This window comes from Tachyglossus aculeatus, chromosome 1 (genome assembly GCF_015852505.1).
Source record: "Tachyglossus aculeatus isolate mTacAcu1 chromosome 1, mTacAcu1.pri, whole genome shotgun sequence".
Lineage (NCBI taxonomy): Eukaryota > Metazoa > Chordata > Mammalia > Monotremata > Tachyglossidae > Tachyglossus > Tachyglossus aculeatus.
Window position 1 is genome coordinate 48,164,976 of NC_052066.1, and position 15,112 is coordinate 48,180,087.

The following is a 15,112-nucleotide window of genomic DNA, read 5'->3' on the forward strand; positions in this document are numbered from 1 at the left end:
TTTTGATGATGATGATGATGGTATTTGTTAAGCACTTATTATGTATCAAGCACTGTTCTAAGCACTGGAGTAGATAAACATTAACCAGGTTGGACAGAGTCCCTGTCCCACGTGGGCTCACAGTCTTCATCTCCATTTTACTGATGAGGTAACTGAGGTCCAGAGTAATAATAATAATAATGGTGGTATTTGTTAAGCACTTACTACGTGCAAAGCACTGTTCTAAGCACTGCGGGGGGATACAAGGTGATCAGGTTGTCCCACTTGGGGCTCACAGTCTTAATCCCCATTTTACAGATGAGGTAACTGAGGCATAGAGAAGTTAAGTGGCTTGTCCAAGGTCACACAGCTGACAACTGGCAGAGCTGGGATTCAAACCCATGACCTCTGACTCCCAAGCCTCGCTGTTTCCACTGAGCCACGCTGCTTTGACACACCCAAGATCACGCAGCAGACATGTGGTGGAGCTGGGATTAGAACCCAGACCCTTCTGACTCCCAGGCTCCTGGTCTATCCAGTAGGCCATGGTGTCCTGTTGGGAGGGGTGGTGTGAGGAAACTGATACTGTGGTTTCCTCAGCCCTCCTGATGGCAGTCTGGACAGGCCCTGGGCTCCCAGGGACTCTGCTGCCCTTTCAGGTGGATGAAGCAGGAGCAAAGAGAGGCTGGGAATTTGGATTTGGGAATGTCTGGAATGTGTGAGAGGGACCCAGAGGTGGGAGAGATTTTAGGGAATTATTTACCCTAATCCTGGCTCCGCCGCATGCCTTCTGTGTGACCCTGGGCAAGTCCCTTCACTTCTCTGGGCCTCAGTTACCTCATCTGTAAAATGGGGATTACGAGTATGAGCTCTACTGAGCCCCCTCCTTCCTCTCCCCCTCCCCATCCCCCCTGCCCTACCTCCTTCCCCTCCCCACAGCACCTGCATATATGTTCGTTCGGTTTTATTACTCTTTTATTACTCTTTTAGACTGTGAGCCCACTGTTGGGTAGGGACTGTCTCTATATGTTGCCTACTTGTACTTCCCAAGCGCTTAGTACAGTGCTCTGCACACAGTAAGCGCTCAATAAATACGATTGATTGATTGATTACTCTATTTATTTTACTTGTACATATTTACTATTCTATTTATTTTGTTATGATGTGCATCTATCTTTACTTCTATTTATTCTGATGACTTGACACCTGGCCACATGTTTTGTTTTGTTGTCTGTCTCCCCCTTCTAGACTGTGAGCCATTGTTGGGTAGGGACCGTCTCTATATGTTGCCAACTTGTACTTAGTACAGTGCTCTGCACACAATAAGCGCTCAATAAATGCGATTGAATGAATGAATGAATGACAGGGACTGTGTCCAACCTAACTGGAATCTACACCAGCGCTTAGAACAGGGCTTGGCACATAGTAGGTGCTTAACAAGTATCATAATTATTATTTACCCGACTCATCCCTGACTGAAAAAGTCCCAACCCAAGTTAGTTCCCTAGACCCTAAGGTCCAAACTCACCCATTCTGGGCTGCAGAGTCATGGGAGAGAATCGAGGGTGGAGGCTCAGGTTTACTGCATAGGAGGTGGCAATGGTAAACTACTTTTTAATTTTTACCAAGAAAACTCTGGATCTACTACCAGAATGATTGCAGATGGAGAGCGGTGCGTTCTGGTAGAGATGCGTCCTTGGTGTCCCTATCAGTCGGAAATGACTCGATGGCATAAGACAAGACCTGGCTTAGTGTGCTGAACTGGGAAAATAGCAAATCCACTCAGTCCAATAACTGGAGCAAAGCATAGAGGAGGTTAATGTATGCCCACGGGGAATAGAAATCCTAGCAGGTCACGGGGACCCATCAACCCCATCTGTGCCCTATAGCACATTTGAGCAACCCTGACCTATCTTCTAGAAATCAGATCAGGTCCAACCGAAGGCTGAGTTTAAAACCAGTCAAGTTTCCAGACTCTGCTCTGTACATATCTATTCTATTTATTTTATTTTGTTAGTATGTTTGGTTTTGTTCTCTGTCTCCCCCTTTTAGACTGTGAGCCCACTGTTGGGTAGGGACCGTCTCTATATGTTGCCAACTTGTACTTCCCAAGTGCTTAGTACAGTGCTCTGTACACAGTAAGCGCTCAATAAATGTGATTGATGATGATGCTCTAAACTCCAGAATAGCACTTAAGCAATTGGAGGTATTCACACGGATTATTTTAATGTTTTAAAACCACTGTAAGGTATGGCTACCGTAAATCTGGTAAGGGTATGAAGGGGATCAGGACTGAAACACAGGTACAGCTTTATTGTTTTATACTTTATTGCGTCTCTCAAGTCATAATTTATTTTAGTGTCTGCTGGATTATATGATCTTTTACGGCAGGGTTCATGTCTACTAACTGTATTATTGTGATAACAATAATAATAATAATAATAATAATGATGGAATTTGTTAAGCGCTTACTATGTGCAAACCACTGTTCTAAGTGGTGGGGTAGTGCAAGGTAATCAGGGTGTCCCACGTAGGGCACACAGACTTCATCCCCATTTTACAGACGGGGTAACTGAGGCCCAGAGAAGTAAAGTGACTTGCCCAAAGTCACACAGCTGACAAGTGGCAGAAGCGGGATTAGAACCTATGACCTCTGACTCCCAAGCCCGGGCTCTTTCCACTAAGCCATGCTGCTTCCCCTGGTGATGGTACCAGGGGTTTTCCGTCTTAAATTCTGGTAGAAAGATACCCTCTTCCTCTCCCAACCCAAGCTCCACGCTGGTCATTTGGGGCTTTATATGTTGCCAACTTGTACTTCCCAAGCGCTTAGTACAGTGTTCTGCACACAGTAAGCTCTCAATAAATACGATTGATGATTTGGTGAGCGACAGGACCCGGTTACCTCCGCTGAGTCCTAAAGCCCCCATATCTCACATTCTTATAGCACATGTTGGGGGTATCCTGTTCAGTGCTCCCCAAATAGCTGCCCCTCTATTGCCACCACCAATGAGCCACCAAGTTTTCCCGAGGCTTACGGGTCATCGGGAAGTAGCCCACCACCTCTCTCCTGGGATCGGCTACAAGGAGCGTGCTTCTCCCACTCCTTTCCCCTCCCACGGCTCCCCAGGTCCGTGTATCTCCCTGACACCTGGAGCTCCTGTATCTCCAGCTCCTACCACAGGCAGACACCAAGATCCGAGATCTCAGCAAAATTTAATAGGTTCTTAATAACAAATAATAATAATTTGTTATTAATAATAATACTATTATTATTACCCCAGAACTTAGAACGGTGCTTGGCACATAGTAAGTGCTTAACAAATGCCATTATTATTATTGTAATTATTACCCCAGAGCTTAGAACAGTGCTGGGCACATAGTAAGTGCTTAACAAGTGTATATATGTATATATGCCTGTATATACGTATCAATCAATTGTATTTATTGAGCGCTTACTGTGTGCACAGCACTGTACTAAGCGCTTGAGAAGTACAAGTTGGCGACATATAGAGACAGTCCCTACCCAACAGTGGGCTCACAGTCTAAAAGACTATATATATATATATATATATATATATATATATATATATATATATACATACACATATATAAGGTATATATATGTATATACCTTATATATGTATATGCCTGTATATATGTATATATGTATATATGTTTGTGCATATTTATTACTCTATTTATTTATTTTATTTGTACATATTTTTTCTATTTATTTTATTTTGTTAATACATTTTGTTTTGTTCTCTGTCTCCCCCTTCTAGACTGTGAGCCCACTGTTGGGTAGGGACTGTCTCTATATGTTGCCAACTTGTACTTCCCAAGCGCTTAGTACAGTGTTCTGCACACAGTAAGTGTTCAATAAATACGATTGAATGAATGAATGAATGAATGAATGAATGAATGAATGAATGAAATAACAACAAACCGGTTTTTCCCTGGATCTACTACTTCCCCCTTCCTGGATCCTCCGGGATGTCCATGTAGGCTATCTGGGGCTCACATTTTCCTCCCCGTCAGGGGAAAGAGCCTCACTCTTCCAGAACCCTAGCCACCATCCTCCAAAATTTTAGGATAACCAACCAGGTGTCCCAGGGCTCTGGTCCTTCTTCGTCTTCTTTCAGGTCATCCCAGGTTCCGGTCTCACTTGCTCCAAGTTGTTCAGTCTCAGGATGGCCTTTCTCCCCATCAGGGGTAGAAGCCTACCTAGGGTTGTAGCTGCTGGACCCCAAATTTCCAGAGTATCCAAACCCTGATCCTCTTGATCCCTGCCTGTGCCCTGAATCTGTCCAGGATCACAGCACGAATGTTCCCGATGTCCTGTTCTCCCAGGCACACAGCTTGCCTCCAAGATAGCTGAGGGTCTTCCGCTTCCATTCTCTGGATCCCCTACTTCCTCCATAATCCTTCTCTTTGACTGGCTCTGATGGGCACCATGGAGTGACTCTTCTAGCTTCCTTCTCTCGAATATGGGAATAATAATAATAATAATAATAATGGTATCTGTGAGACTCTTTGTGCCAAGCACTGTTCTTAACAATGGAGTAGATAAAGGTTAAACAGGTTGGACACTTTCCCTGCCCCATATAGGGCTCACAATCTCAATCCCCATTTTACAGATGAGGTAAATGAGACAAAGAAAAGTGAAGTGACTTGCCCAAGGTCACTCAGCAAGTGGGGAAGCCGGGAAATTAGAACCCATGACCTACTGAGCTATAGTAGTTGATTGATTTCTATGTGAATAACCCACCCCATCTCACAATACGTCCCCTTTCAAAATATATAGAGGACAGTAATCAATCCATCTGAAGTTTAGCTTCATCCCCACCACTAGCCCCAGATGCTGAGGTATCCCAGGGAGTCAGCCTGTCAGTCATATTTATTGAGCACTTACTGTAAACCTTTGGGAGAGTACAATGTAAAAATATATTCATTCATTCAATTGTATTTATTGAGTGCTTACTGAGGGCAGAGCACTGTATTAAGTGCTTACAATATAACAGATACATTTCCTGCCCACAGCGTGCTTATGGTCTAGAAGGGGAGACAGATATTAATATAAAATAATCAAATTACTGTCACCTCACCCCCTTTTACCTCACCTCCCTTCTCTCCTTCTACAGCCCAGCCTGCACCCTCCACTCCTCTGCCGCTAATCTCCTCACTGTACCTCGTTCTCGCCTGTCCCGCCATCGACCCCTGGCCCACGTCCTCCCCCTGGCCTGGAATGCCCTCCTCCTGCCCATCCGCCAAGCTAGCTCTCTTCCTCCCTTCAAGGCCCTACTGAGAGCTCACCTCCTCCAGGAGGCCTTCCCAGACTGAGCCCCCTTTTTCCTCTCCTCCTCCCCACCCCCTCACCTCCTTCCCCTCCCCACAGCACTTGTATATATTTGTACGGATTTATTGCTCTATTTATTTTACTTGTACAGATTTACTATTCTATTTATTTTGTTAATGATGTGCATAGAGCTTTAATTCTATTTCTTCTGACGATTTTGACACCTGTCTACATGTTTTCTTTTGTTGTCTGTTTCCCCTTTCTAGACTGTGAGCCCATTGTTGGGTAGGGACCGTCTCTATATGTGGCCAACTTGTACTTCCCAAGCACTTAGTACAGTGCTCTGCACACAGTAAGTGCTCAATAAATATGATTGAATGAATGAACAGTGCTTTGCACATAGTAAGTGCTTAATAAATGCCATTATTATTGTTAGATAATGGGGAGCAAACTGACCCCCGGCCAGTTTTTTTTTTTAATGATATTTGGTTGGCCCTTACTATGTGTCAAAAATTGTTCTTAGTGTTGGGGTAGATAGAAGTTTATCAGTTTGGACACAGTCCCTGTCCCACATGGGGATCACAGTCTAAGTAAGAGGGTGTAGGATTTAACCCCCGTTTTAAAGTTGAAGAAACTGAGGTCCAGAAAAGTGAAGCAACTTGTCCAAAGTCACACAGCAAGCAGTTGGCAAAGCCAGGATTAGAATCCAGGTCCTCTGACTCCTAGGCCCGTGCTCTTTCCATTAAATAATTCATTCATTCATTCGATCATATTTATTGAATGCTCATGGGGAGTACAGTGCCGCGATAAGCAGACACATTCCCTGCCCACGTTGGACTTAGAGTCTAGAGGTGGGGAGACAGACATCAATACAAATACATAAAGTGACAGATATATACATAAGTGCTGTGGGGTTGGGAAGGGAGAAGAGCAAAGGGAGCAAGTCAGGGGGATGCAGAAGGGGGTGGGGAAGAGGAAAAGTGGGGCTTAGTCTAGGAAGGCCTCTTGGAGGAGACGTGCCTTCAGCCACGCTTCGTCTCCACTTGCAGGGTGTATTTTCTCTCCATTCTGTCAACACTTTGGGTTGGAAGCCTTCACATCCACACAGGGAGGGGTTGTAAGTCTTGTACAGATTGGTTTGATAAGGTTCACAAAATCTCTTAATTGCTCCATTTCCCTTCTACTTACAAATCCCACCCCAATTGTGGCCCTAAAAATCCCTGTCTGCTGCAGAAGAGACGGGGGATGGAGGTGGATAAGGGGGAGCTAGCCCTTCAGGCAGATCAGGGTAATGGGATTTCAGACTTTAACAGATGGTTCTGGGTTGAGATGGTAAATTTCACCACCTGACTCTGATTCTACCCAGACTGGATAGGGTGGCAGACTCTGTCCCTTCTGGAGCTGCCTGCTACACATCTCTTTCCTCCTGAAAGGCTAACGGACCAAAATATGTTCACATGTGTTTCATTTTCTGGCTGGTAAAACCATTCAAGGCTGAATCAGGTGAATGTTTTTGTGGCATAGGACATTTTTGAATGAAGTGTAATTTAAGAAGTCATTATCTAAAGGAAACACTTTTTAAGCACTGGGGTCAGATCACCTTGGGATTTCACATTTCCTTTTGTCCTTCGGCTCTTACATTGTTTTAGCCCTTGGTGATGTAGTAAATTGTGTTTACAGCCTATGCTTCGACTTCAAATGTGACCTTAAACTATTCCTGCCATTCTTCTAAATCTGCTTTGTATTCATTCTTTCATTCACTCAATTGCATCTATTGAGTGCTTGCAGTGTGCAGAGCACTGTACTAAGCTTTTGGGAGAGTACAATACAACAATAAACAGACATATTCCCTGCCCACAATGAACTTAGAGTCTAGGGTGGTGGGGAGCAGGCATAAGTACAAATAAATTATAAATATGTACATAAGTGCTGTGGGGCTGGGAGGGAGGAAGAACAAAGGGAGCAAGTCAGGGTGATGCAGGAGGGAGTAGGAGAAGAGGAAAAGGGGACTTTTTTGGGAAGTTCTCTTGGATGGAAGAATTCAGTACTTCAGAAATAAGCATTCTATTCCTTAGCTTGATGACATTGTTGAAATTCTATTTACTAATAGCTCTATGCTCTTTGATTTTATCATCTAAGAGTGAGGATTCTTGAATCTAGATGATTCCTGAATTCAGATGAGTGTTATTCTTGAATCTAGGTGATCAGCTTACGTTAACTGGAGTCTAAGGGAATTTACGAAAGGCTTCAAAAGCAAAATGAAAAAAAAAAATAGACCAAGGACTGCTCTAGGCCATAATTTGTGAGCAGAAATGTGGTCCAACCCTGGATTTCGTATTGTGATCCTACCGAATGGTAACATGGCTCATTGCCATGGGTAGAGCACAGGACTTGAAGTCATCATCATCATCATCATCAATCGTATTTATTGAGCGCTTATTATGTGCAGAGCACTGTACTAAGCGCTTGGGAAGTACAAGTTGGCAACATATAGAGACAGTCCCTACCCAGCAGTGGGCTCACAGTCTAAAAGGGGGAGACACAGAACAAAACCAAACATACTAACAAAATAAAATAAATAGAATAGATATGTACAAGTAAAATAAATAGAGTAGTAAATATGTACAAACGTATATACATATATACAGGTGCTGTGGGGAAGGGAAGGAGGTAAGATGGGGGGGATGGAGAGGGGGCGAGGGGGAGAGGAAGGAAGGGGCTCAGTCTGGGAAGGCCTCCTGGAGGAGGTGAGCTCTCAGTAGGGCCTTGAAGGGAGGAAGAGAGCTAGCTCGTGGCTCAGTGGAAAGAGCACAGGCTTTGGAGTCAGAGATCATGGGTTTGAATCCTGGCTCCACCACATGTCTGCTATGTGACCTTGGGCAAGTCACTTAACTTCTCTGAACCTCAGTTACCTCATCTGTAAAATGGGGATTAAGACTCTGAGCCCCATGTGGGACAACTTGATCACCTTGTATCCCCCCCAGCGTTTAGAACAGTGCTCTGCACATAGTAAGTGCTTAACAAATGCCATTATTATTATTATTATTATTATTATTATTATTATTATAAAAGAATCTGGGTTCTGATCCCTGCTCTGCTACTTGTCTGCTGCGCGACTTTGGGCAAATCATCTAATATCTCTATGCCTCAGTTACCTCATTTGCAAACTGGGGATTAAAGCTGGGAGCCCCATGTGGAACATAGACTGTGTACAACTTGATTAACTTGTTTCTAGTAGACCGTAGCACTCAGTACAGTGCCTGGCACATATAGTAAGCACTTACCAAATACAAAAAAAAAAAAAGCCTTTAAAATAGGGTTGCTATCCTGTGACTTTATTCACATATAAAGGCAAGAAAGCAGAGTCTAGATTGCTCTCCACCAGAAAGAGACGTTTGCTTTTGAACCAAGGATCATAATGTTCTTCCTAACAACATCCTCAATGTGATTGTGACTCCACACACACTTGACACCTTGTGTGACTGCAAGCGCAAGGATTAGAATGAGGTCACATGAGGGAAATCAGAACAGATGGGAATCAGAAAGACAAATGATTGCTTTTTACTGGCTGCAATTCTCTCCCTTAATTATATCTACATACTTATCTCTAGAGAGAGCCATCCATTACAAATAAGCAAGCCAGATGTCATGTTAATGACGCCCAAATTTCCCTAAACAAAGGTCGTCCATGTGAAGCTTGCCAGGAAGTGCCACTCTGCTTTCACAAAATGGATAGGAGGCATGGAGGGTGTGAGCTTTCAGAATTCAACAGTTCAGGTCAATCAATCCGTCAAACAAATAATGGCATTTATTGAGTGCTTACTGTGTCCTGACCTCTGTACTGAAAACTTCAGAAAGTACAATACAAAAGAGTTGGTAGATATGTTCCCTGCCCACAATGAGAAGCAGCTTGACTGAGTCGAAAGAGCATGAGCCTAGGTGTCAGAGGACTCGGTTATAATCCCAGCCCCATCACGAGTTTTCTGTGTGACCTTGGACAAGTCACTTCATTTCTCTGTGCTTCAGTTACCTCATCTGTAAAATGGGGATTAAGACTGTGAGCCCCACATGGGACACGGACTGTGTCCAACCTGATTAGTTTGTATCTACTTCAGCGCTTAGTGCAGTGCCTGGCACATAGTAAGCACTTAACAAATACCGTTAAAAAAAGAACTAATAATAATAACAATTGTGGTATTGGAGTTTTGGATCTTGAACCTGGAGTTTTTGTGAGGCACTATCTCTAACAGAAATGAGGGGGCAGTGAGGTATTTTACATAACCTCGGTGGGAAGGAACAACCTAAGGGTAGCTTTGATTCATAAAATGAACTCTGGTCACGTGACTTTCAAGCCCCTGATGTCCAGGCTTCTTCATTACCTAAAACCAAACTTTGAGCTAGGTTCTCTTCCTTTCTCTTGTCATCAAATATAATGTAGGGCTCCACGTTATTATTATTAATATTATTAATTATTAATGTTAATAATGATAATAAATAACATTTATGTTATTTGGGATAGATACAAGGTTGATTACAGTCTTTGTCCCACATGAGGCACACATTCCAAGCAGAAAGGAGAACAGGTGTTGAATCTCCATCTTACAGGTGAGGAAACTGAGGCACAGAGAAGTTACATGACTTTCCCAAGGTCTCACAGAGGGCAAATGGCAGAGCTGGGATTAAAACCCAGGTCCTCTAAGTCCCAGGCCCATGTTCTTTTCTCTAGGCCACACTGCACTTTCTCTACAATAACAACTCCATACTTACTAAGCCATAAGATTCACTTTTTCAGAACAAGAAATTTTCTAAACTCTGCCCCTAACTGGTGTGCCTCGCCAGTGCATTCTAAGAAGCTTACAGATGTAGTATTATTATTATCATTATTACTATTATTATTGTTATGTTTGCTAAGCACTTAGTGTCAAGAACTATTCTAATCACTGGGGTAGATACAAATTAATCAGGTGAGACACAGTCCCTGTCCCATATGAGGTTCATGGTCCAGGTAGGAGGGGAAAAGGTATTGAACCCTCATTTTACAATTGAGGAAACTGAGGCACAGAGCAGTCCAAGATCACACAGAAAGCAAGCAATTGGCAGACTGTGGTTAGAATACAGGTCCTCTGGCTCCCAGGCCACACTGCTCCCCCAAAGAGTACCCCAGAATCATGTCATCATCAGTCTAGACAAAAATAACTTGAATGCCTCCATTTCGCAGGGTGTTGCCACCATCTTTAGCTTCAGATTCATGGGCAGGCTTCCGCAACCTGAGAGCGGCTATTTTATTAATGATGTGTATATATCTATAATTCTGTTTATTTATATTGATGATATTGATGCGTGTCTACTTGGTTTGCTTTGTTTTATTATCTGTCTCCCCCCTTTTAGACTGTGAGCCCGTTGTTTGGTATGGATTGTCTCTATTTGTTGCTGAATTGTACTCTCCAAGCACTTACAGTGCTCTGCATGCAGTAAGTGCTCAATAAATACAATTGAATGAATGAAAGTTTGGGGAAATTAAAGATGGCAGCAGCCAGATCCAAGATGCCCTGATGAAAGAGATTGGAAAGCACTGTACTAGCTGTCACTAACAATGCAGTGTGCTACCTTGAGAAAGGAAAGTTTTGGGAAAAGAGGAAAAAGGAGTTAACTTGGAAGAGGTGTTGAAATGTTGCTATTTGGGGAACTACAAAATGTGCTTGGCCAGTAAGATGTAGACTTATTCCAAAACTGTTTCTTTCAAAGTTAGCATGGGTTTTGTAGATTAGTGGGTCTCATTCTGATAATTATGGCATTAGTGAAATAGACTGAAAAATAATAATTGTATTTGTTAAGGACTTACTACATACCAAGCAATGTACTAAATTATGTTTGGCTCAGTTTCCTCATCTGTAAATTGGAAGATCCTGATTTATCTACACTGCTGAATGAGAACATAAAAAATTCCTGATGCAATTGTCCAAATCAAGCAATTAATTAATAGTATTTATTGAGTGCTTACTATATGCAGAACACTGTACTAAGTTCTTGGGAGACTGTCTCAAGAATGTTGGATGATGCTCAAAGTATTTTGAGGTTTTTTATGGTGTTTGTAAAGCACTTACTTTGTGCTAGGCACCGTCTTAAGCGCTGGGGTAGATACAAGCTCATCAGGTTGGACACAGTCTAGGTAGGAGTATGAACAGGAGTCTCAAAACCTTAGTGACCTCTTCAAGGTAGCCAAATGGGCAAAGTAAGCAGGGCCTAGTGGAGAGAGCTCAGGCCTGGTTGTCAAAAGGACCTGGGTTCCAATCCTGGCTCTGCACTCATCTTTTGGGTGACCTTGGACAAGTCACTTAACTTCTCCAATCTCAGTTACCTCAACTGCAAAATGGGAATTAAAACTGTGAGCCCCATGTGGTACAGGAACTGCGTCCAACCCGATTTGCTTATGCCCACCACGTTGTTCAGTACAGTGCCTGGCACATAGTAAGCATTTAAAAATGCCACAATTATTATTATAATTATTAATAACCAGATCGACTGATGGCATCAAATGCTTTCATAAGGGATTTATTTTTTCAGTTCTGTATTCAGTTTCGTTCAAAACCGAATCTGGGTCTCAAACATTTTCTAGGAACTGAACTCAGGGGGCTGTCCAGAGAAAAAGAGGACAGGTAATCCAAGAGGACTCAACTTAATTTCATTTTCTAGACTTTTAAAACGTTTGGTGGGTTCCTTCCCTACTCCAAAGCCCTAACCTAGATCTGCAGCAGGAGAAGTAAACAGGGACAAATCTTTTTCTGTCTGTTTCTTTTTAAGTTAAGAGATGAAAGTTCTCTTGAATCCTGGATTTCATAGCCACTTACCCCTCTCCTCTGAGTCTACCAGCTCCAATCTCCTTGAGCCCCCTTCTGTCTAGCACTGTTGCCTCAAGGCTAATATATCTTGCTAGTCAAGTGGCCTTTCCTTCCTGGCTGTTACTAGATGTTTCCATTTAGTGCAGAGCCCTAAAAGTGGGAAGAGCTTGGCTCTGTTTTCCCAGCTAGACTGAAAGTCCTGTGAGGGCAGGGACCTGTCGGATTCATTTATTCATTCATTTAATCGCATTTATTGTGCGCTTACTGTGTGCAGAGCACTGTACTATGCATTTGGGGGAGTACAGTACAACAATAAACAGACACATTCCCTGCCTGCAACGAGCTTGATAACTCTGCCGTGCTCTCCTAAGCTCTTAGCCCAGTCCTCTGTACCCAGTAAGCGTTCAATAAATACTACTGATTAATTAATCGGCTGACAATTATCCATGTGATCTTTGCCTTCCACTTTCAGAGATGATCGAAAAATGGCTGTACTATTTCTTGAAGAGTTCAATTCCCAGCGGGAAAGGATGAAGGAGCAGGGATGATAAAGAAATAGCACTCTTTAAAGCAAGGCTTCTGTACAAATCTCATCAATCAATCAATCGTATTTATTGAGTGCTTACTGTGTGCAGAGCACTGTACTAAGCGCTTGGGAAGTACAAGTTGGCAACATATAGAGACAGTCCCTACCCAATAGTGGGCTCACAGTCTAAAAGGGGGAGACAGAGAACAAAACCAAACATATTAACAAAATAAAATAAACAGAATAGATATGTACAAGTAAAATAAATAAATAAATAGAGTAATAAATATGTACAAACATATATACATATAGACAGGTGCTGTGGGGAAGGGAAGGAGGTAAGACGGTGGGGACTCCTCATCTTCCAGACACACTCCAGAACTGATCTGAATAAGGGTGCTATTAATCAAATAACACACACATGTTCAAATGGGGGAAATGGGAGAGTAGAGACCAGGGTTTGGTGCAGAAAATTGTGAATCTGTCCTGTTCATTGGGAGTGTTCTTTCCCCTGGGAGAAAACTGCTGTAACACGTCCCAGATTTCAAAGCCATCACTGTTGCTTCGATCTTTTTGGTTACACATTTGGAGAAAGAGTAGGCAAAGAAGAAGGTGACCTGGGGAAAGTAAGACTTTATAGCAGATCCTGAGGAGGATAATAACTGTTGAATCCTCTCCAGTATTGCTGCCAACTAAAATCTGGCATCTGAAGAAAGATTTCATGGCTAAACAATAGGGGAATTTCTTCCTCCATCAAAATTTCCTAAAAATCCCACCTCCTCCAAGAAGCATTCCTTGATTAATTCACAATACCCAAATTGTATCACCCCCTCCCAAAGACTTTTGGACCAATCAATCAGTTTGATTCTGAGGGAGTACTGAAATTTTTAGATTGCTCTCTTGCTCTTGGGTATAATCATTAATGTTGTATATTAATAATAATGATAACAATGATCACAATAGTATATATGTACTGATATCTTCCCTTTGTATTTGGAGATGGTGCTACCTCTCCATGAGTGACTGAGAAGATTGGTGTATAACCACCAGACACTCCCTTCCTTCCTCACTTGTACTTCCCAAGTGCTTAGTACAGTGCTCTGCACACAGTAAGCACTCAATAAATACGATTGAATGAGTGAGTGAATGAATGAATTATGGGAATGTAAGACTAGTTCCATATTGCACTAATATATTTGTCCAATTTAGGTGCTAAACAAGGCATCTATCCATTTTTGAGATGGTTTCATGGGATCCCAATTTTCACAAAGTCTTAGCTCAGGGAGAGCAAACCTTGTCCCTTTTGCAGACTTCTGGGTTGGTCTGTCTTCTGCAGCAATCTTCCAGTAATCCACTATTATTTTCTCCTATTTGAAATTTATTTTATTGTCCATCTCTGTCTCTAATAGTAATAATGGTATTTGTTAAGCACTTACTATGTGCCAGGCACTGTACTAAACACTGGGGTGGATACAAGCAAATCGAGTTGGACACAGTCCCTGTCCCACATGGGGCTCACAGTTTGAATCCCCATTTTATGGATGAGGTACCTGAGGCATGGAGAATAATAATAATAATAATAATAATAATAATGACATTTATTAAGCACTTACTATGTGCAAAGCACTGTTCTAAGCACTGGGGAGGTTACAAGGTGATCAGGTTGTCTCACAGGGGGCTCACAATCTTAATCCCCATTTTACAGAGGAGGGAACTGAGGCACAGAGAAGTTAAGTGACTTGCCCAAAGTCACACAGCTGACAATTGGCAGTTGGAATTGAAATCCGGGACCTCTGACTCCAAAGCCTGGGCTCTTTCCACTGAGCCATGCTGCTTCTCTTAATCCCCACTTTACAGATTATGGAACTGAGGCATAGAGAAGTGAAGTGGCTTGCCCAAGGTCACAAAGCAGACAAGTGGCGGGGCCCGAATTAGAACCCATGCCCTCATTTTCTCTTTTCCCATTCCCTTCTACATGGCCCTCGCACTTGGATATTCCACTTTATTCATCCCTCCCTCAGCCCCTCAGCACTTATGTATATATCCATAATTTATTTATTTGTGTGGATGTCTTTGTCCCTCTCTAGATAGTAAGTTCATTGTGAGCTGGGAACGCGTCTACCAACTCTGTTATATTGTACTCTCCCAAGCGCTTAGTACAGTGCTGTGCACACAGTAAGTGCTCAACAAATATGATTAATAGATTGATTGGCCTCCCTCGTTAGGCAGTAAGTGTTCCTATGGACTATCCCAAGTGCTTAATACAGCGCTATGCTCACAGTGGGTGCTTAGTAAACACTATCGATTGATTGATTGATCGATCGAGGTTATGTCTCACTGTATCTCTAAATAGTATCTCTAAATAGCTCTCCTTGCATGGGTCTACTCCCTCTTCCATTTCCCCATACTTGGTATCCTGCTGTTTCCTCTAGGTCCTATCCAAGGCCTTGTTTTTTGGTGATCTTGTTCTTC